Below are 20,839 nucleotides of genomic sequence, written 5' to 3'. Positions count from 1 at the left end.
AGGACTGAGGATGTCTGAGCATTATCAGTGACCTCTGCAGACACCAAGGTGAGCTTTTGGCACAGGGGCTCAGAACGGTGTCATGTTGGTGACAGGCGCTTCTTGGCAAAGCGTCGGCAGCTCAGCACTGAGGGGACCAGGGACCCAAGAGGGTCCAACACAATGTTTTTTTCTTGTAAGATAGAATTACATGATTTGTATCAACTAAGGGCATTTGGTCTTATTCCAGCTCCACTTTCAAGCATTTTGCAAATGAGTTCAGCATCATTATCCCCAATTTGCAAACCAGGAGGTTGAGGCTGAGACAGCAAATACACCTAGTCCAGAGTCAGACAGTGGGAGGGCACTGAAAGCTGATTCTCTGAGATCCACCAGGTCCCTTATTCACTGAACAGCCCACTTAAAACAAGATTATCTTTTTGTTGTTGTTGTTTTCATTTTTAAACAGATAAAATACTAAAGAACTGAGCAGTGCAGTGTAGCTCATTTTTTCACTGAGCACAAGAGGTTCAGTTCTTGCAAGAGACAAGTTAAAATATCTGGGGACATATGTGCAGGTGTGTATACAGCTACAGATACATAATTAGTTCCCTCTCCTCAATATTGCACATCATAGTTAAAATTCTGGAGGATAAACTAGGATACCATATTTTCAGCAGTCTAAGAGCACTGTCATAAAAATTCACAGCAGGCTGAAAATAGCTCAGGAGCTAATTACTTCAAAACATTTTTTTTTCTGGAAAAATCTCGTTTTCCCCTTGAGGCAGTGAGTTAGAAAGTGTATCCTTGTTTAAGTCTCCATGCCCCTCTTCCTCATCTGCTGTAACTGAAAAACAGCTCTGTTATTTAGTTAAAACAATTGCAGACAAATTGAATCTGTAATGAGGATCAATTACTATTGGTATCTTGGAATGTTTTAACATAATTAAGTTCTAGACTTTCCCAAGCAGGTCTGGCTGCATAGGAATTAGAGATGAGGGTTTGAGTCAATACATGAGGCTGCTACAGTGCAGTGCAAAACCTGGAGCACTGGAAAAGCTCTGGGTGGTTTTTTTATTCCTCTGACTTACAGAAGTGCTCCAACACTTTCCTCAACACTTTGTTTGGAGGGGGCGGGGGAGAGGGGGGCTGGATGAGTCCATCAATCAATGCTCAAAAATGTTTTGATCTAGAAAAGAAACTTTTGTAATTTAGGTCTTCCAGGAGAGTGGTTGCACAGCTTCAAACTCAGCAAGATCATGAATGAAACTTTCATAGCAAGACTGGGAGATGTCTGTACCCATGCAATGCCATTGCAGCTTTTTATTGCTTCATCAGAGATGCAGATAGGTGGGAGCCCACTTCAATTCTCCTTACCCAGCTGTTCAAAGATGCTTTGTCTCTAAGTTTGAATACAAGAAGGCTGTTTTTGTGGGCTGACTTCCAGTGTGCTGGTGCTCCCTGACCTTAGCAAATGATCAGCCCACTGTTTTAGAAAGTCTTCCCTAGTACAAAAGTCAGGGTTGATTGCTTGTTCAGGAAATTAGCTCCCTTTTCAGCATGCTGGAAGAAAAATGCTCAAAGATCAGAGAAGCAGGAAGCAGCATAATGGAATAGCATCTTAAAAATCCTTCTCTCCTGTGAAACAGGGGGACCAGCTGAACACAGCCACATGCGCTGTATTTGTTGGGACCAAGTCACTGCTGTCTTGCATTTGGCCCAGGAAACTCTCAGAGCATCATGCCTGTTCTGCTATCTAGTGGCTACTCTTAAAAATACATCCAGTGCCACACAGTCTGAAAAAAAACTAATCCTGCTTTTCCCCTCCTCCTTTATCATATAACTTGTTCAATTATATTGTCTTTTCTTGTCTCAAATGCTATCTACAATTATACCTCCCCAAAGCAGCTATAGTATAACCTGTGGGTCTTGGATTAAGTTCAGTAGTCTAGTTGACCCTCCTCCTGACCTTCACTTAATTAAATACAGGATTAAGCCCAAGACGTTTGCAACTCAAATCTCAGGTTAAAGCAGAGGGAGTTCAGAGCACTGGCAATGAACTGTCTGATGTTCATGAATGAGCTCACCTGGCCTTGTAAAACCACAGAAAGTGCCTGTTGCTTTGAAAGGGCAACTGGTTTTAACTCTTTCGTGGTGAGCTCTCACTGCCTGTGAATGGAGCTGTGTGGGAGAAATGGGAGAATGAGAGAGGTGCTGTTGAACAGCACAGGGTTCAGACCGAGGCAGTGGCCTCCCCCGAATCCTGGTAAAAATGGGAAAGACAAAGTCTCACCAACAGTTTGGGGAGAAGTTCAGTGTCAGAGAGGCTGTTAAGGGCTCTGAGTGCTGCCCCAGTGACCTGAGGAGGTTTTCAATAATGTTGCTCAGCACATTGTTTTCCTCCTCCGGTTTTCTGCTGCCAGGTCTCGGGATCAGCCCCAGTAGATAATTAGCATTTCTTTGAAGCTCACATGGGAGCATAGATTATCTTTTTTGCTGTCAGAAACATGGACTAGTTAAATCTAAAATAAGTCATAAATCAATAAAAGAGGGCGCCTAATTATAAAAATGAGGTGTATATAAAACAATTCTCTCTTCTGTAAGCACAAGAATGAGTATTTGTCTAAAAAAAAAAATTTAAAAGTTATTTAAACCTGGAAAGAGAGCATTCCTAATTAACTGAAATAGAACAGAACAAGAGCCTTGGGTATGCTGGGAGTCCCTGCATTCGTTTCTGAACCATACACCATGCTGTGTCATCTCTGAGGGTATTAGGATGCAAGGAGTTACCCAGGTTAGAGCTGTGGGTGCAGGGACACATGTTGGTACAGCTGAGTTTTCCTAGAGCAGTTGTGTGCGTATTCCCCAAAGCTTTCTTCCAGAACCTGAGTTACCATCATCAGTAGCTTCTCCTAAATTTGTGTGTTAAAGGGAAGAGAAACAACAACTCCCTTCTGGGCCAAATCTCCAGACAGTGAAAATCAAAGGAGAAGATGGGTCAAACCTGATTTCCACCTGGGGCACTTGAAAACCGCCTGTTAAATTTTACAGAGCAAATCTAAAACCTCATACTTAACAGGGATAATACAGATGTCATGTTCTGTACATTTCCCTTCATGTCTGGCCATAAATGGGAATTTTGAGAAAGAACATCCCATTATTACTGTTAGTGGACTTTCTTGAGAGTAGGCTGTACAGCATGCAGAACTTAATGGAGCTTTTAAGTGCACACGGGAAATCCAAGTTCCAGTAGTCAGAGTGTGAGGATGGAATCTGGAAACAGTCAGGAGACAAGGTCCCAGACTGCAAAAACTTCTGTTTTAAGCAAGTGAGTAATTCTTATTGAAAATTGAATTTGTACTTAAGCATTTTACACATTGAATGACAAAGAATCTCTCTCTTTGCTAGCCCAATAAGAAATAAAGGGAAAAAGACTGAAAAAAAATCAAGGGTTATTGGATAGAAATGTGTTTAGTTTGCATCCTCCAACACCTGACTGCAGCTCCATTTTTTTCCCAGTGTGAGACAAACGCTGAGCTTGTAAATTCCTGAATTCCCTGAAAAATTGTTCCGTGTTTTTTCTGTGTATTGGGCTACAATCACTTCACCACGAACCAAACCCAGCAGGCACAAGGCCCCAGGCATTAGCAGCACCTCTGAAGAGACGCAGTGAATGCACCAGCCAGTGAAAGAACAATTCCAAACACATTATTCAGGCTGTCTTGTATCATCTCTATAACATAAATTGACATTTTCTTGCTGCTGTCTGCTTTGCAAATGTCATGTCACACAGGACAAAATGAAGAGCAGTACCAGGAAAACCACATAATCTGACTGGGTCAGGGACTGAGCTCCTGGGAAACCCACAGGAGAACTCTCAGCCTGAACTTTGCCAGGTAATCCGCATTCAGGTACTTCAGGCTTTTAAATCCATGCCTTTAGTTGAAGAGCATTTGTCTAAGATGTCCGTCACTGGTGACAAAGCGTTTGTTTGTTTTTAAAATCTGCTTTAAATCTAATGGGCTACTGAATCTCCCCAAACTCCATTTGACAGTATTATTTTTCCAGATTAATTTTTTTTAAGAACAAAGGAGCTTGACACCCCATACAATGTGGAATGAAAACTTTGAAAATGAATAAAAAGCAACCCCGTGACTAATACATTCACTATGTGAAGGAGCAATGGCTTAGTGGATCTGCTATTTCATAGGCAAAAATGCAGAGACTGCCTCTTTTGTCAGTTCATAGATAAAATCCTATTCTTTGTAATCCCTGAAGAAACAAATCAAATAAGCTCTGGCTGAGCTAACCATTTTCAATCCATCAAAGCAATCAAATTCTGTTTACCTGAATCAGAATGATTTCTAAAATGTTATTAAAAAGTAAAATGGAGTTTAACTATTCCAAAAAACTGAAAATGATGTGCAAACACAAAAGGGATAAGATTTCAGTAATTATGTAGACACAAAGTCGGTGCCATCATTTGTACCACAATACAATGTAGCTATGGCATATAAAGATAAAGCTTCCTTTGTCTAACATTACTGCTGCAAGTGATGCATAAACATAATTAATGTAAGAAGTCTTCAAAGGGGCGAATATTCATTTAGTCAGTTAGTTTTATTGCTCTTTCAGGCAAACAAAAGTTTTGTAATTTAATAAACCAATTAACTGATTATGTATTTCACCCAAAATATTTGTATATCACACATTACTATCATTTCACCAATTGCCATGGTTTTTCACACCACAGAGCCAGCGTGTGGTGCTACAGTTAAAGCGTTGCATTTAATGTTCACTTGCTTTGCCCTCTATTCTGGAATGAATGCCATGAGAGGCTTCTGCCTAACTAGATTCCCTAAATTCAGCATCAGGCTTTATCCAAACTCTCTCCTGTAGCACCTCTGAAATTAAATCATTAAGTTGGTCCTCTGTCATGATCCTTGAATGAAGATACATGAAAAATAATTTTTCTGTTTGGCTTGTATTTCATATATACATTTAGAGGAGTTCATAGTTAGATTTTGCCTTCAGTCTACAGTTCAAAAATAGCTTTGTTTCTTTAGTTGCTGAGGTCTAATAGAGACTGTGACATCTGCCAGTGCACTTCTGTGCTCTGTCAAAATACAGTCCTAAATGTGTCAAAGCTATGACACAAAAAATTATGTCCTTGTTCAGTGTGGAACACAACCTCATCTGATATTTATTTCATTGCATAATGAGAGGCAGCATATGCCAGTGGTTAGCATGAGACTGAAAGTGGGAACTCAGCCATCTGTTTCCAGCAAAAACAGTGCCTGCATGCTTCTGGGAAAATTTCATCCGTCCTGTGCCTCAGTTTCTCAAACAAAATTATGGGTAAAATTTTCTGCACCTTCTTAGAACATGAGAGCCATTCATACTGCACTGATGTGGCCAACGAGGAGCAGAAAGGGCTCATGCACTAAATTATGTTCAGCCAAAGCATATTCTGCCTCCTGATACAGCTCCACTCTCAGCTCCATGGAATGCTGGAGCCGATGGATGACCACCCATGGAAGTTCAGTGGGCAAAATATTCAGGCAGTGAAACTGTCCTAGAGGTGATAATTTAATCCCTCCTTATGGCCCTTGAAAATCTGCAGTGAGTTTTAGTTCAGAAACTTCTATTTTGTGAAGAAATGCAGTTCCTAGAAACTTTGGAATCTGCAGGGCCTCCTTAGACCTTCTCTTTATGAGTCAGAACCCATCACTGTCTCTGTTTCTTCTCAAACCTCCACTGTGTTTCAGTATGTCTGGAGGAACCAAGAAGCGCTTAGTCCAGCTGTGCATTTTTTTCAATCGTCTTATTTGTGTGTGTGTATGTAATTTTTTTAAGATTAAATTACTATTTCTGCAATCATGGGCAGTAAGAGCACAAAATTATTGTATCAACAAAAAAAAACCAAAAAAAACCCCAAAAAAAAACCCCCAAAAAAACCAAAAAACCCAACAAACCCACAACTCTTTTTACTTTGTCTTTGCAACTGGTAGTTTAACTTTCACATTTCACTTTCCCATGTAGCAAGGTGCTCAGCTGCATTGATAAGTTTTAAGTAATGAGGAATACACCAGAATGTGCAGTGCTGTCCCTCTCATATACACATGCACAACCACACACTCACACACACACACACACAAAATACTCAGAACATTAAAGAAAGCTGTTAAGCTAATCTGGTGCATCTAAATGGGCAATATATATTGAATCCATGCTCCATTGATCATAATTATTGTGGTGCCCTTTATCAAGTAACCATCTTAAACCATTATTTAGAGATCATTTTGCTTTCCATTACTGTCACTATATTGCAGAATTTGCTAGGAATTGGAGGCTGTGTGATAGAGGGGTGTGCAGCTGTATTAGTCTGGAATCTGCTCCTGTTATCCAACAATGTTTCTAAAATGAGAGACTTAGTGCCGTATTCACACAACTTTTGGGCAGCCTTTAACTTCATTCTGGAGTGACAAGTCACTCACAGAAGCTTTGTTTGCTACATAACTCCTTCCCACCTCGAATTCTTTGCGTATTTCCCTTAAAATCAAAATAGTCCTTCTTATGAAAGTACAGCCTGTATGTATTGAAAAGCATTTCTTAAGATGTAACCAAGAGTTACTAAATGGCTGCCCTACTGCTCTGTGTGTTTGAAATGATTTATGAACCTCCACAAAATCATTACTGCTCTTTAGGCTATGTGAAAGAGGGACAGAGCAGTATTTAATTCTCAGCTGGCTCTCTCAAACTGTGCATTACACAAACAATAACATAATTGCACAAAAGTCAGTCTAGGAACATCTGAAGTTAATTCAAAGTACAGTATTTTCACAAGTACTCAGAAAACACCTGGCTTGTTTGCCTTGTAAGAAGATTAGAGGAACACAGTGAGAAAGAGGAAAACATGGTTCTTAATGAGACCAGCATCATTTTAGACTGAATCCCTATCCCAAGGCTCTCAAAGTAATGCACCTGGCATGTGCTGCATGCTGTGATATTAATAGATGTATCAGGAACACAGGTGTCTAAGCTGATATTTGCCAGTTTAACCAGGTGGTAAGGAGATTTTAATGTCTCACAAAAGTAAGAGGATGGAAAAACAGAAGTTTCAGACACTCATCATCACTGTTAGATTATGAAACGGTACTAAACATGTTGGATAGAACTAAATCAGCATTAATCTTCTGACTTACAGCGAGGTGCACAGCATATTAAGAGATCAGTTCTACTCTTGATCAGAGTTTGTCCCAGGCCTTAACACTGAAGTGTGGGAGTCCTTATGAGCAGGCTGGATACTCAGGAGCCCTTTGTATATCACAACACAAGTGACCTCTGGAAAAAATTACGTAACCTTTCGAAGCCTTTTTTTCCCTATCTGTAAAATGAAGATAATAACCCTTCCTAATCTCAGGAGTTGTGAGACTTTAATTGATTATTAGCATTTGTATAATCATTTTGAGCTCCAGAGGATGTATATGCAGTGCATCTGTAATGTAACAGGTACACATCCTGCTCAGCCGTGAGGACCGTCATCATGCCTTATCTCATTGGGGCTTAAGGTCAAAGGCAGAGAGAAGGCACCTGAACCTGATAAGGGCTTAAGTGTTACAGGAGAACTACTTACATTCCGAAGAAGTCACCTCTATCACTTTCTTCTTGCCTCTAATCTGCTCTCAGATGCTGTGTCTGCTACTATCGGGCTATGATCTCTCTCCATGCCTGAGGAGAGCATATTGACTAAACTGGGTAGGAAAGCTAGGGCAGAAAGTGCTTAGTGCCCTCATAGACAGCACCAGCTATGAGTTTGCTTACTTCTTGTCTCTGTAAAACCTCTTCCAGCCTCCTTAGCCCGTTAAAAGCCCTGGTGGATGAAAGAGAAGAAATTAAATTAATTTGGCTGACCAACTCTAATATTGCTCAGAGAGCAGGTAAGCTGTTTCAGTGTTCAGACCACTCGTAGATACAGATGTGCAACCAAACTTCTGATATAATTTCAAAGCTTTGTTACTCTGCAGCCACCCTGGGTGTACATTGCACCTAATGACATAACTGCAAGCAGGACAAAGTACCTTCTGTTTGTGCAAGGTTCTAACAGAGGTATTTGGGTGCTAACACAAGTATTTGCAGCATTCAATGCTCTACAACTGACATCTTGAGATCTGAAATATTTTTCCAGTTGCTCTGGCTGTGGAAGTCAGTAAAGCAACCCCTAAGGATCTATGAAAGAGAAACTATGAGGTCTAGGATCAGGTGTGATTGGTGGTTTAAGTCAAGTAGAACAGAGTCCATGTCAACTCAGGTCTCACATACATTTGATCACTGCTTTCATGTACTTTATTTTTAATTCCATCTGAAACTGCACTGTCTATAAATATTTCTCAGCTGCATTAGAGTGGGAAGTACCACCCACTCATTGTGACTGTACAGAAGAAAGGGAATATGGACCATTCAGAATGAACTGTTACCTGTGTGAGATGTAGCAAAACAAAGTTCACAGTCTCCTGAAGTCTAAAGGCCAGTGTTCACAGACGTAGAAGAGTAGCTTTGACAGACCATTGGTCTCCTTTGTTACACTGGCCAGCTTGCAGAGCTTTTAGCAGAACTTTGCAATTGTTGCGCTCTGAGGTTCAGTGCCTTCCACAATATTTCCTCCACAGGGACTCTGTCTGCAGCATCTCTGTCTCTTTAGAGCAAAATATATCTTTGCCATGTATATAAGTATGACTTCCCTCCAGATGGGGCAGGAGTTGCAATCAATAACTTTCTCCTGAAAATTTTGCTGACAGAATATGATTCAGAGAGATGTTTTGTACAAATTGTCATTTTGTTCCACATAATGGTGAGCAGGAGTGCCACGATGCTTAGGAAGGAAAGACCATTATTTAATATAAGGACTCGTGTAAGGGAGTGTGCTTCACTGTGCAACAATTTGTACCTCCCTAGGTTAGGCTAAGCCCTGCTAATTTCCATTTTCTTCTGGATATCACATAATGTAGTTCCCAATTTTGCAGTTCAAACCCTTTCTAGTTAATTTGAACTTAATTGTCTTTAACAGTGTAAAATATGTTTGCCTTTCTTCTTCCATCTTTTAGATGGGGAGAGTCCTTGAAAATATCAAAGAGACAGAAAAGGCAAACCTGGCTCCGCCCTGCTGTGAATCTGCTGCTCTGTTTTTTGGTTCTTTACCAACTCAAGACATTCCAAGATACTCTGTAAACTGATTTGCAAGCAAAACTACTTTGTCACTGTTGCCTATTTTAAGCAGTCCTTGGAGGCCTTACTCTCAGTCGCATCCAGGTACCTGTGCCTATAAAAGCATAACATGTCTAAACATAAAATGTAAACTTGTTTGTGAACAAGCAACTCAACTCCTTAACTACCCCACAAAAAGTAGAAAAATCAGAGCATTTATGCAGTAGGGTGGGGGGAATCTGAAGAACAATCATGTTGACCTTGAAAATATGACTCAAAAAGTACCCTGGATGCTGAGCAGCCAATCATCACTGTGTTTCTTTAAACTTCCAAGAGGTTAACAATAAAATTCAAATTAAGATCTTTTTTCTGCCCCAAGATTGGTGTTTGCAGATTGCTGCTTATCAGGTTACATCAACTCCTGCTCTGCCATGCCACGCAGCAGATTCTACAAGGTGTAGTGTTGATGGACGGGAACAGCCCCTTGAGGCTCAGCTCAAGTGAGTCATTAGAGAAAGATTTATTTCTCCTTCACTTAACAACAAAGGAGGCTTCCCACATGTGATTTGAAAAGTGTTTACATTGAATGTATTGACTAAGTTTGATTAAGTAATTGAAGTCGCATAATTAATACCATTAAGAAAGATTAATGATTTCTTGAACAGATAAGAAAAATTATGTCTTCTGAAATAAAGTTACATATGTAAGTTAAAAATAAGAGAATGCAGTCAATATCACAGGTAAAGCAAAGTAAAAAACCAAAATGAGTATATACTTCCCAGCAAATACTTAGCTTGTATTTTTAAATTTTTCTCCAAAGCTAAGCTGTTCCTTCTTGTCAAAGTATAAGTCAATTATACTGTAGCACAAAAAGAAATCTGCAGTATTTTACTGTCATTGTTGGTAATTTGTCCCTTAGGGTGTTAGTATTCATACATAATTGCATATTGTCTCTCCCTGTAACATTTTCTACTTTCTTTCTCCGTTAGAACAACATAAGAATTATTGCATCCATGGGTTTTAGCAAATTATCCAGCTAACTTGATTTACATTCTATTCACAAACAGAATTACAGAAGGGAAAAATAAATTGCCTTTGTTTTTTTCCTTAGCTATCGTTTGGCCCTGAAAGATTAGAGTTTGTTCTTTTTTTTTTTTTACTTTGTGTGAGCTTTTTTAAAAAGTATAAACAATGCAACTGTCTGCAGACCATGTCTGGTCTTTCAAGAGAGATTCGCTCAGTGATTGCAATAACATCATTTACAATTGTGTTCCCCTATTTTTGCTTAAATACTGGACATGGCAGCACAATGCAAAATTCCCATCCTCTTAAACATGGATACCCTGGTGAATGTGCTGTCCTAAGCTTTGGTGGATTTCTCATCTGAACAGGCTTCAGGATGGATGGAGCAGTGACAAGTGCCTGCCTTTAGGGCTGCTGGATCATAATTCAGGGGCCTCCTTGGTTCCCAGAGCTTCCAGACCCTGCAGTCACCAGTCACCAAGAAGCAATCTCTTGGTGAAATCTTCTGAGGATACTTAGATTATCCAGGATAGTAAACATGCAGGTTAATTATGAAAACCTGAAGAAGGGCCTTATCAACTTCTTGAGATATAGGGCAAGAGAACCGACGCTGAAATTTGATGTAGGTAAGGTAAATGCGTTGCGATGAAAATGGAAAAATACTTAATTTTGCATGTACTGAAATGAATTCTTGTTTGTCTGAAAGCATGAGGAGCAGTGTTAGGGTTATAATGAGTAGTTTCGCAGAAATATCTGCTTAAAGCCAGACCCCAGTCAAAACAATTAACTGGATATTACAAGGAAAGGAACAGAGAACTATAGAGGAAATAGAATCATCCCCCTTTGTGGATTCAGGATGTACACAACAGGATGTGCAGACCTGGAGAAGGCCTGAGAATGGTGACACAGATGGTCACAACTTTTCAGTGATTTCCATTTGAGTGGATTTTGAGCTCAGCCTGGAGAGGCTGCTCTGGTGTGTGACCTGTGTGGCCAAACAGTGGTGACCTTGGCAGGTCTTCTGCCTGAACTGGAAACCTGGAAATCTCAGGAAGCAAAGATTCGTGTGTGAACACGAACTGCAGACAAGTGGAGACCCATTTGGCACCACTGTTGCTGCTGAACTGACAGGCAGGAAAAAGAGGAGCCTGGCTGTAATTGACAAAGCAGCTTAACTACTAATACCTTGGTAATGTCCCTCGTATTGTAGATGAAAGGCTCAATTGGTAATTTGAAATGAGAACAAACACACTGAAAGAATGGTGGCTGTGAGAAAAAGGAGTACATGAAAACAGCAATTTATCCAAAACAGCAAGTTTCTGGATGTGCTTACAGGGACTTCTGTGGGTCCTGGAATCTGCTTTTGCAACTGCTTTTCAGAGGCTTAAGCAGGTGAACTGAAGTTTCATGCAAGTGATGCCTTTTCCTGGTCTTAAAATCAACAATCAAACATGGATAGAAGAGAAAAAGGGGTTTTACCTTGGTATTTATTTTAAGGATCCTTAGATGCACCATGTCCAGGTGGAATGTGCTGAAATACACACCACAATGCACACACCCGATAGATCTGGTATAACATTATAGGTCTTACTAATTAGCATATCTATCCAAAATTCCCCAATGAGAGGCTTGAATGTCCCTCCCTCCCCAAGGAACCTTCCCCTGGATGGTTCTATCTGAGTTTACAGAATGTGTTTTGGAGAGGACCTTGGGGTCTGGGGCTTTCTGATCCCTAACTATGAGGCTTCTAAGATGTTTAGTCTCCTAGCTTGACAAAATAAGTCTAAGAATGTAGGCTAAAAAGCACTAAGAATACAAAAAGCTATAAAAAAATATATAAAAGGGGGATAAAAGAAAAGGCAAAAAATCGTCATGGCATCACAAGTCTTGCTCAGCACCTCCCAGAGCAGTTCAGACAGGTTTTTAACATTATGGAAGCACCACAAAAAAACCACACACACACAAAAACCAACCAAACAACAAAACAAAACAAAATCCAAACAAAACAAACTAAACAAAGAAAATGCTCTTTGAAGGGGTTTTAGAGCATACATCTGCATCAATCAGACAAATTAATAAAAATACAACTCTTGTCTGGGAAATGAAAAAAAATAGCACATTTTCAGGTGGGAATTATACTGGGGAAATAAATGCTTTTGCCAAAACAGAAACCTCACAAAACTCTAAGCAGGAAATATTGTTTTTTAGACACAGAGGATGTCTATACAGAGTTGCTTTGCTTTACTGCATTGAAATTGTACTGTATTGGTCCTTTAGATCCCACTACTTCTTATTGCATCAAATGGTGGTGGTATCATTGCAAAGTAGAACAGGTTGAGGGAGACTAACCAAGCAGACTTAAGCACAAAAGGTGTAGGAAGACCCCCATTTTCCAGTGGATGTGATATTCTAGGAGGCCAGTCCATCCCACTGGGTTATGCAGAAGTCCCAGGCTGCGTCCTCATCCTGTTGATTTGGCTGCCTGAACCTTTCTTGCAAGGCACTGACACTGGGCAGCAAATGCACTGACAGATCCCTGGGATCTCCTTGAGTGAGGTGAAGCTAAGCTGATGGCACGATGCCTTTCCATTTTCTGTTTGGTTGCCGTTCTTTGTACATTATGACACTAGGGAATTCCCTTAATGAAGAATTGCTTTATACAGAGGAAAAGAAATGTTTTCATGTGTCACAGATGTAACTTTTGGGGGCAATACATCAATCTTCTGATAACTCTACAGTACAGTAAGTGAATCCAACCTCATGGATGCTGTTGGCCAGCACAGCTATATCATAGTTATCATAGGTAAACCAGAGAATTGTTTCCTGAGGTAGAAAAGCAATGAGTCTGAATCTGACAGGTAATTCCTTTCCAGATATCAATCCAGAAATTATTTGTTAAAAAATATTCTTTTTTTTTTTTCCATTTTGAAATCCAGATGATGAATTTTCCAGCGTTCCAATTCTCTCTGCCAGACTTGCTGCTCTCGTGGCTTGGTGGCTCTTTGTATTCATTGCCCATACAGCATGGGCTATGTTTGCTTAGCTCTCCTTCTCCTCTTCCATTTCTCATGAATAACAAAACCACAGGAGTAGGCTGAATGTCTCTGGAATCATTCAGGTAGCAGATGAACTTTGAGTGTTGACTTTTTCACCCTCACAGGCATTGTCCATTTACTTTCTTCTTATATCCCTGCTCTAATTTGTACAAAGCTATTTGTGATTAGCTGGCATTTACAACCAGGTATTGATTTTTTTATTAATTTATAAACAGTTCAAACAAACAGTGGTAGTCAATTCTAGGAATAATCCCCCAGGAGGTTAGGAAAGATACAGACAAGTGCACAATCCATAGGCATTGCACAGTGCATTAATGGGGTAAGATTTCAGATGTCTGTGTGTATGTTCACAATATCCCTTTGTCTACATACTGAAGCTGGTAAATACAAATGTTAAGGGAGTATTTTCAGCAAAATATTTTCAGCATTTTAAATGATTCCACCTAACATAAAAAGCAGCATGGCTATTCTTTAGAGATGTGCTGGCAGGTGACAAGAGATTTCCTCCAAACTTAGGTATTTTTGAGGAAAAAGAGGCCTGTGTTAACCACACTGAACACCAAATGCCAGAGGCAGAAACAGAACAGGTACTGCAGTGTCTTAGCTCAGAAGAAAGGAAGGTGCCAGCTGGGGATCCCCGGAGCTCATTCAAGGCTTTTCAGGGACAGAGTGGAACACACACCAGTCCAGTGTCACAGGGGTGGAGCTCCTGAACACCTTCTGCTGGACACACACAGTGTGTGGCTGGGCAGGCTGCAGTAAAGAAAACATTTACATGTACATGGGTCTTTCTATAAAAACTCTAGAGCTGTGACAAGATTTCTTTCTCCACGTGTCAAATTTCTCTTTTTTTCCATGTATTGATAAGCATTCCCCAGAGTGAGGACGTGGCATGTCTGCTGGGACATTTGTTTCCAGTAGAACTAAACATACTGAAATTGGTGGGTTTATTAAATTAGTGTTTCAGAGGAGAAATGCTTCATTTTCCTTAAAAACATCCACGTCTATTTTTGAATAGCAGTAAGAAGGGTTTCAGTGGTGTGTTAGCCTGAGTGCTCTTGGGAGAACTCACAGGAATATTCAACTTAAAATGAGGATCGTGCCATGCCTCACTAAAAGACAGACTGCACAGGGGATCCTTCTGAATCCATAGATTCTGAATCCATAGATTCCAGATGGTTGTGAAAGGAAAGCACCTTATTATTCATAGCCTCTCCCTACTGCCCTCTCCTGAAGGTTTGACAAATTAGGTGCATTGATAAATAGTAACAGTGTCTTATGCAATGAAATGTCCTGTGAATATAGGAGAGGAATGCTTGCAAATGATTGTGAGAATCATCTGAATTAAATAAAACCACCATCAGATAGTCCTCAGTGACATGTTAGGGAATGTTATTAGTCAGAGTCCAGCAGTCATGTGCTATTTAGAATCCTCTGGCATTTCAGTGACCTTTTATAAGGCAGATTGCATGGAACAATTAATTTATTTCATGACCATCCCATTGTATCCAAGATAAAAAATGTTAGTCAAAACCAGGTGTCCGGATCAGAGCCATGTATTGCATTTCAAAACCCATTGAGTGGAAGCTAATTTCAGCAATTTGCATGAGAGCCTTTTGCTATCACTTCTACCATAGTATCAGTGTCAGCTCAATTTTCAGAGCAGCTGTAGCTCAAACACTGACCTGCTGCCTATTACAGTAGTGTAATGAAGTGCAATGGACTAGTAATTATTCTACATTACTGTAGATCAAGTAACATGCAGCTTTCAGTTATCACAATGGAATCCCAGTTCTTGCTCAAAATGAGAAAACTGACCATGAAGTTGATTTAAGGGTGTCATCAAAAATTACTTTCAGAGCCTGCAAATGTACTACTTATTTCCCAGATAGCATCTGACATTGCTGTGCAAATGTCCCAGAGTCACTGCATACTTGAATAAACTAGTTTCAAATAACTAAGTGAGGAGTTCTATCTGAGAGGCAGGAGTAAATTGAGATGGGATGTTCTTAAAATTTCTGGTAATGCAATTGCATTAGGCAAATGATTTCAATGTCTCCTTTCTAGCACCATCTGTGAAACACTTCAACAACTTATTCGTGAAATCACGGGAATTTTTTTTTCTATTGCTGCTTATGAAATATTGAGCATTATGAATTCGACTTAAAAGCATGGCAAACTGCTCACTACCTGCCTGTACAATCGGGACCTCAGCCTGCCCAGATCGTATTTCTTCCAAAGAATGAGCCATGGTTGTCATAATCTCTACATTCCTTCCACAACCCTCTTGATAGGACCATCTCAAAACCTGCATTTAGCCCTGCGTTTTGGAGGGTGAGAACCTTGGAGGCAGTTCACAGCTCAACAACATGGAATACTGCGTGGGACAAGCAGGGGGACAAGGGCTCCACAGTAATCAGGTTTTGTCACCCAGTACTGACACATTGCCTTGGAGTGAAAGGATCTCCTCATAAGTAATTTGCATTTTCTGTGTAGGCAACAGGCAGGGAGTGTTTGGAAGTGGGCTGTTCACTTTGATTTTCCAATTTCTTGCTTAGCTAACTATTACCAGTAGTTGCTTAGGAAGTTGTGTTGCTGCAGAGAGAGGTAATTATTTCTATTTCTTAAGCAAATTTTTAGAAAAGTCTCTTGGCACATCACCTTCAGTATCCAGCACGAAATTTTAGCTCTTCCCTGCCAGAAGTAACAGGATATTGAAATATATGGAACAAGCAGACTGGAAAGTTTAACTGTCAAAAACAGTCAATTGTGTCAGGGGTAAAATCAAATTAAGTTATAAAAAGGTAAAATAATCCCTGCAGAGCAATTTTTTAGAATCTGGGTGGTTTGTTTTGGGGTTTTATTTTTTCCTAGAGCAAGGAGAAAGGGAATGTGGCTTAGATTTTCACTTTTAGCCCACACAGAATTCACACACAGTAATTCAGTTCAGGTAAGAGGCAGTACAGGATGTCTGGATGAACACACACTCCTTTCTTTGGGACAGAATGGAGGAGTGCTGGGATGGAGGGGACAACAGAGTTTAGGGGAAGGTACACCAAGGCAGAAAACTCAGAAGAAAGTAAAGGCTCACAGAATGGTTCGGGTTGGAAGGATCTTAAAGATCATCTACTTACAACACCCTGCCATGGGCACGTTGCTTATAAGAATCCTAATTCCATCTTCATTTATAAAAAGATATGGGTGACAGTGTATCAGAAAAATGTCTTTCAAATACAGAAAATGAAGAGAGGAGCAGTTGATCTCCACCATAACAGCTGCACATCACATTTAGGTAAGAGTTTCAGGCTGCCTACAATGCTCACATTTCCAGGGGAGTATAAAACCTGAACTCCTGGTCCTGTAACCCAGCACGATCTTTCCCTGCTCCAGCTGATCCTGGTCACAGGTCGAGGAACCCATGAAGCAAGAGCAGCCATGGGCCTGAACTCCAGAGGTAACCAAGTCTCAGGACAATCTTTAAAGCATCAGTCTGTCTGTGTGTCCATCTGCCCCTGGCTCTACCCCATGGTATCAATGTGAAAGGGCTCACTGCAGCAGTTAACACTAGTACTTGCAAATTAAAATGGAGGTGAATACTTGGGTAATGCTAGAAAAGAATGGGAATGTGAGCTTACAAGTCCATCCCAGACTGGAGGGGTTTTTTTCCTCCTTTTACATTCATCTTATATAAATCACCAGGATGACTAGGGTTTAGAGCAGATTTTAAAGAAAGAGTGCATTTTAAGGAAGTATCTTCCTGTTTTCTTTAAATACAGAGTGGCTTATTTCTACTGTTTTGAAACCTTAATTCTAGATGTGACAATATTCCAGTCAGAGGCACATCAATATGACAAGGCTAATGTGTCCAACCAGAAGAATTTACATATGGAGAATTGACTTGTTCAGTAAACAACTCATTAATGAGCCATCAAAACTTGGTTGTAGCAACTATTGCACAACTAGTCACAGTAAAATAACAGCAATCAGAAGAGAACAGCTAATTTTGCATGTTTCAGGTAAAAGAAAAAAATTCATCATGTAAACTTTGCTACAAAGGCATATTTGCCACCTCTTAATATGTATTATTCACTGGCACTAAATTATGATTCCTAATCAGGAGGGTAACAAGGTGTTTTCCTGTATAAGATTTAGCTAAACCTCTAGGGTTTTTAATCTGTTTTCCTAACAAAGTTTACTCAGAAACATTGGCTCTGTTCTGACTGTCTGGAGACCCCAAGTCTCCCTGTGTAAACTGAGAGAGGCTCCCCATGCTGGCTCATGCTTTTATTATGGGAATCACACTAAATGTGATAATTTTAGAGAAGTGTGTGTGTTCACTGTTCCATCAACTCCTAATGGTGCTTCCCTGGCATCAGCAGAATATGAATTAAGAGCTTTCGTCTAACTTTGAGGCCACTCTTCACACACAGGAATGGCCTCACTGGGCTCCCAGCAGAAGATACACCTAAAATATGGCAAATTGCAATGGATAGTTTTACCTGCCCTTTTTAAGAGAAATAGCTGAAACTTCTGTCTTCATCTCCTCACAAACTGTGCTCTGATTATAAAAGCTGAGGGTCCAAAGTCAAGCATTTGCCTTTATTTGCATGGCACAGTTTCTGTTGGGCCATAAGGAGTCTGTCATGGGTAAATCTAGAGGTTATATCTCAGGGAGTTGTAGGTAGAGGCCAACTTCAGCGTGGATAGGAGCTCCACATCTCCTAGAGAGCATACATGGGGATTTTCAGGGTTTTGAGAGAGACAACTGAAAGGCTGCTGTGACCTTCTAGTGCTCTGATGAAAGCCTCTTTGCAGAACAGGTAGTTTAATTCAGCATCCATCTATATGCTGTCAGGAGAGAGCATTTGAAAATGTAGAGATGCATATGCCTTTTTTTTTTTTTTTTTGTCAGTCTCTCTATTTCTGTTGACTTGAATCTGCTAATTCCTATCTGCCAAAAATTTGGCTCATGAACAAGACATATTTGAAATGTAAATCTCTGATGCAAATAACTGGAGATGATTGGGAATCTCTTATCAGGATGATAAATAATTTCTTTTTTAAGAGTATTTTTTTCCCCAATAAAAATGCAGTTACTGCCAGATCAGAATTTTCTACTGGAAAGTTTTTGTTTCACTGAATATTTGCAATTTCCACAGAAAAAGGTAATTGTTTCATTTGACTTGGAACATATTCTAAATCACACATTCCCAGATTGGTTGGAGTTTGAAGGAACCTCTGGAGATCATCTGGCCCAGCTCCACTGCCAACACAGGCTCACCTGCAACAGGATGCATAGGGTCATGTCCAGGTGGGATTTTGTCCTGAAGGAGACTCCACAGCCTCTCTTGAGCAGCTGTTCCAGTGCCCAGCCCCACTCACAGTACAGAAGATTTTCCTCATGTTCAGATGGAACTCCCTGTGTCTCAGTTTGTGCCTCTTGCCCCTCGTTCTGTCCCACTGGAGAGGGTCTGGCCCCATCCTCTGGACACCCACCCGTAAGATATTTGTACGTATTGATGAGATCCCTGTTCAGTTGTCTCCTCTCCAGGCCCAACAGCCCCAGCTCCCTCAGCCATTCCTTGCAAGAGAGATGCTCCAGTCCCTTCATCATTTTTGCAGGAAGTCTGGGCTGCAGGGAAGGGCAGATCCCAGTTCCAGTGCAGCAGTGCCTGGCTCCCATACACTTCCGAGAAACCCATTCCTGACGCAGGACATTTCGGGTTGTTTTATCAGCGACTGGAGTAAAAAAACCCCATCAGTTTCAAAAGTGCTGAAAGTTTCATTCTGTTAGAGGAACACCCAAATGAATCTGTTTGTCATTTCCGAACTAGAATTAATGTGGAATTTCCATCCCACACACACAAAAAAAATCTGAATCTTACTTCTACTCCCGTTTTAAATGGAGAGAAAGGCTGAAATACCAACATTTCTCCTGGGATAGAAATGCTGTACTTGCTATACTCTGTAAACAATTTTGATAGGACACTGTTTCAGTGGAGATCACATTCTCAAGTGCATGATTTATAGGCTTATGGGGGTATTAAGCCTCAAATTAAGTGTCTGTAAGGATCTTTTTCTCACCTGAAGAGTCCATGATTTTAACATAAACTAGCCTAAACTGGCAGAAGATGAGAGAAATCAATGTGACAGAAAAGAGTAAAATAACAAGGCACCTGATAAACGTGAAATTAGCACCTAAAAATTGTAAAGATCCAGGATGACACTAAATGCTTCATCTGAGAGAGCAAACTGGCTGCAACTTTAATGCCATGTCACTGTCTCCCTTCTCACTTTGTTGTACATTCCCCTCTAGTGGCTGGTAAAAGATTTATGGGAGGAAATTCTTTTGAGAGCTAAAACCAAATTTGCAAAGGGAAATCAAGGGGAATTAGAGATGTAAATACTTTTAACAACCTAAGTAGGGGGTTCTTACCTCATGCAGTGACAAAAGTCACCTTCCCCCTGTGCTCCAGGTAGAGATCAAATTGCTCTTTTGGCTTGAATAATGTTGATTACACCTAGAAAACAAAGGCTCTGCTCCATGCTTGGTGCAGCTTGAGGGTGGGAGAGAGAATTAGGGTGAAGGAGGAGTTGGAAAAATTCTATATCGTGTAAGTTTGAAAAGTGTTAAGAGTCGTTTTTTGGTCCTTTGGTTCTTTGTTTGGTTGGGGTTTTTTTTAAAAAAAAGGGTTCAGTAGCCTTATGGTAGCTGTTGTTCAGCTTCCATGGGGGTTTTGTGTCTGTGCACCTTTGTTTGCTTAGGTGCTCTGGGCTTGAATTCCGTCTGTGTCTCCTAGATTTGGGGATTGGGGTCTGGAGTGTGTTTTCTGATTCTGAGCGAAATTACAGTGTTTGCTCTGAGCACTTCCACTCCTCCTGCTGGCTGCTGTGGTGCACCGACCCAAACCAGGGAAAGGAGCAATCCCAGGGAAAAGTCACCAACCAACTGAGCTCCGTGGCCCTCCAGCTGCTGGCTGGAGAGAGGGACAGTGTGCAGGCAGCCTGTGGGGTACCTCAGGAATCAGTGATCTTTTTTGAAAGGGTGCTGACCTCTGGATTAAACCTTGACTTTGGATTTGCCCTCTGAAGCGTGAGCGGGGCTGTGGGTGCAGGGAGTACCTGGGACACACTCCCACTGCTCCCCTCTCAGGTCCAGCTCCACTGCTGCTAAAACTGCACAGGCAACTTTCAATTTCACCATTTCCTTGGCTACTCAGGACTTAAATTCACCAGGTTTTACTGAAAATATAAATATACTTTGTTCTCGGTGTGACTACAACCTGTGTTGGCACAGGACTGGCGGTGTTTTGGTGCCAGCAGCCAGCAGGGTAAGTGGCAAAGCAGGTTTCTGTAATTCCTCCTAGAGCAAGCAGAGTGAGCCAGGCTCATCAGCAGGAGGATGTCCCTACCACCTTCCAACTGTGTTTTCAAACAACATTTGGGAGTGATTTATGCTGCGTTGTGACACTGGTACCATCTGTTCATCATCATAAGTATGAATGAAGTGATAATGAAGAAAATGTTCTAAGCAGCTAACACGATGATTACACTTTAATAACATAATTTTGGCATAA

Source organism: Corvus cornix, chromosome 6 (genome assembly GCF_000738735.6).
Source record: "Corvus cornix cornix isolate S_Up_H32 chromosome 6, ASM73873v5, whole genome shotgun sequence".
NCBI lineage: Eukaryota > Metazoa > Chordata > Aves > Passeriformes > Corvidae > Corvus > Corvus cornix.
Note: the sequence above shows the minus strand (reverse complement) of the source record.